This window comes from Suncus etruscus, chromosome 15, assembly GCF_024139225.1.
Source record: "Suncus etruscus isolate mSunEtr1 chromosome 15, mSunEtr1.pri.cur, whole genome shotgun sequence".
Classification (NCBI taxonomy): Eukaryota; Metazoa; Chordata; class Mammalia; order Eulipotyphla; family Soricidae; genus Suncus; species Suncus etruscus.
This window is the reverse complement of record NC_064862.1, coordinates 66,764,987-66,768,164: the sequence shown is the minus strand read 5'-3', so window position 1 is coordinate 66,768,164 and position 3,178 is coordinate 66,764,987. Positions and strand designations below refer to the sequence as shown.

General features: G+C 40.5%; 1 non-coding gene across 1 annotated transcript; it reads left to right on the top strand.

Annotated features, from left to right (window-relative positions):
• Window positions 1-1,236: 1,236 nt before the first annotated feature.
• Window positions 1,237-1,341, top strand: LOC126031450 (small nucleolar RNA U13). The gene has a single exon (XR_007503324.1). It is a non-coding gene; the product is annotated as a small nucleolar RNA U13 (small nucleolar RNA).
• Window positions 1,342-3,178: the final 1,837 nt, after the last annotated feature.

Here is a 3,178-nt window from a genome sequence, read left to right as displayed (position 1 = left end):
TGTAGCCATGCCACTCTCCAGAATGTGACTGAGGGGTACAGCGTCCTCCCAAATGACCTCTGCGTTTTCCAAATTGCCTTGGCTCAGGGACGACCTTGAATTCCTGGAAAGTTCCAGAAAGTGCCTGCCATAAACCTCTACAATCTCTCTACTGGGCCACAGACTCCTATTCCTGGCCACTAACACAGGACTGCACCAAGTTCCCTGGGACGACTGCTGGTGCTTCCCTCATACTGTCCACAGGGGGACAGTCTCATCATGGTGCCCGTGCCACTAGATACCAGAAGCTCTATTGCTTGGCATGACTCTGGGTGTTGCCCAAGTTGGCCTCTCACTGTGGGAGGTGAATTCAGCAGAGGGACCCTTTGTCCCCTTCACTGCAACTGCCCTTTCTTCTTTAGGGTTCACTCCAGCTGAGCAGCTGCAAAGGTGCTCCTATCTCCATTACAACGGACATAGTCAGGCATCTCCTAACCAGGCACCCAAAGTCCCCTGGACACTCTCTCATTCCATGCCCAACAGAAGAGGTGCTATACCTCAGTCTAATGCAGTGATGGCTAACCATTTTGAGCCCGAGTGCCCAAACTGCCGCCAAAACCAAAGAATTTCCTCAAAGTGCCAACACATCAATTAAACCTTAATAACAAGATTTTAGTATCTACAAACTCTGAACAATTCATTAGAAGAGTGATCCAATAAACTCAAAATACTTTTGAAAGAAAGAAAGCAAGAAGCAAGAAGGAAGGCAGGACAAACTGGATCTGTGACGCAGTGGTAGGGCGTTTGCTTTGTACACAGCTGACCTAGGACAGACATTGGTTTGATCCCCTGGCATCTCGTATGGTTCCCAAAGCCAAGAGTGATTTCTAAGTGCATAGCCAGGAGTTTCCCCTGAGTGTCACTGAGAGTGGCTCAAAAACAAAAAAGAAAGAGAGAAAAAAAAAAGAAAGAGAAAGAAAGAAAACAAAGGCAGAAAAAGAAAGCAAGCAAGGAAGAAAAAGACAAAGAAAGGAAGAAAGAAAGCAAAAGGAAGGAAGCAAGGAAGGAAGGAAGAAAGAGAAAGAAAGAATGAATAAAAGCACAACTGAATTTGGCCTCCTGGTGGTTTCTACAGGCTGTATTCTTTCCACTTATGGTAAAGATATCGAGCAGCACAATAAACTCACCCTGCGTCCATCTCAATATACTGGTCTGTATTTGTATGGGGAGTAGGTATAGTTAAGAAAAAATAATTAGATCCTTTTCCAGTTCATAAGCATGATGATCAGGTTTTCACACATCTGTGTGATATGTGCCTCCCTTTCAACCTTGTTACGATGTCGGCACATCACCCTTCTGACATGAAGAAAAAAAATAAAAAATATTAAAAAGTTAAGTTGAAGTGGAATGGGTGAGTTAAAGAAGGTAGTAACAGATCTAAGAGCAAAATTGCAGAAGCCAAACATCAAATCACTGATCCCAAAGAGAAGGTATATCACATCATCAATAAAGAAGAGGTAAATATTAATGCATTTTTAGAATGAAGAAAATTTCAATTCTTGGTGGATAATAACAGGAGGAACACCTTCAAATAATACAAAATCAAGACTGTGAGGAAAGAAAAAGGGGGAAAATAGGTGATGGGAGAGCTGGTAGGTTAGAACTTCCTCAGTCTGAAAAGCCAGACTGTGCAAGATTCAGAAGACTCAAAGACTTAAAAACAAACAAACAAACATAACAACAGCAAGACACGTTGTAATCAAGAGTGGAATAATAAAGAGACTGATAGTGACAAGAGAGATGCAATGCATCAAATACAACAGAAACACCATAAAAAGGATATCAGAGTTTACAAATGATACTCTATAGATAAGAAAATTAAATAAAATTGTCAAAGTACTATAAAGAAATTCCTCAATCTTGCAAGGTTTTCACTCAAAGTTTGAGAGTTATAAAAGCATGTTTAAACAATGGCTAAAGATACTTCTTAAATTTTTTTCTTTATTTAAACATCTTGATTACAAATATGATTGTGATTAGGTTTCAGTCATGTAAAGAACACCCCCTTCACCAGTGCAACATTCCCACCACCAATGTCCCAAATCTCCCTCCATTCCCCTTACCCCCACCAGTACTCCAGACAGGCTTTCCAGTTCCCTCATTCATTCACATGATTATGGTAGTTCTCAGTGTAGTTATTTTTATAACTGCACTCACCGCTCTTTGTGGTGAGCTTCATGAAGTGAGCTGGAAGTTCCAGCCCTCCTCTCATAGTCTCTGAGGATTGTTGCAAACATGACTTTTATCTTTCTTAAAACCCATAGATGAGTGAGACTATTCTGCATATCTCTCTCCCTCTGACTTATTTCACTCAGCATGATAGATTCCATGGACATCCATGTATAGGAAAATTTCATGACTTCATCTCTCCTGACGTCTGCATAATATTCTGTTGTGTATATGTACCACAGTTTCTTTAGTCATTCGGCTGTTGAAGGGCATCTTGGTTATTTCCAGAGCCTGGTATTGTCAATAGTGCTGCAATAAATATAGGTGTGAGGGATTTTTGTATTGTATTCTTGTGTTCTTAGGGTATATCCCTAGGGGTGGAATAGTTGGGTCGAATGGGAGCTCTATTTCCAGATTTTGGAGGAATCTCCATATCACTTTCCAGAGAGGTTGGACTAGACGGCATTCCCACCAACAGTGGATAAGAGTTCCTTTCTCCACTATAAAGCTACAGAAATCAAGACTCTGTGGTACTGGAATAAAGACAGACTCTCATACCAATAGAATAGAATTAAGAGCCCAGGGATAAGATCTCTAGTATATAGACAGCTAAACTTGAAGCTAAACTTATTTTATTTTACTTTACTTTTGAAGCACACCAGCAATTCTCAGAGGATACTCCTGCCTCTGTTCTCAGGAATTATTGCTGTTGGTAAATGGGGTACCATATGGGATGTGGAAGATTGAAGCTGGGTTGGCTGTGTGCAGGGCAAGTGCCCTTCCTTCTGGATTAAGTTGCTGGTCCATGACAGCGAATCTTTGATAAAGGCACAAAGAATATGAAGAATAAAGAGTAAGAAAAGCCTATTTAACAAATGGTAAGACCTGAATATCAGACCTGAATCTATAAATTATAGTGAAGAAAATACAGGCAGAGCACTTCATGGCATTAAATCTGGATATTTTCAAT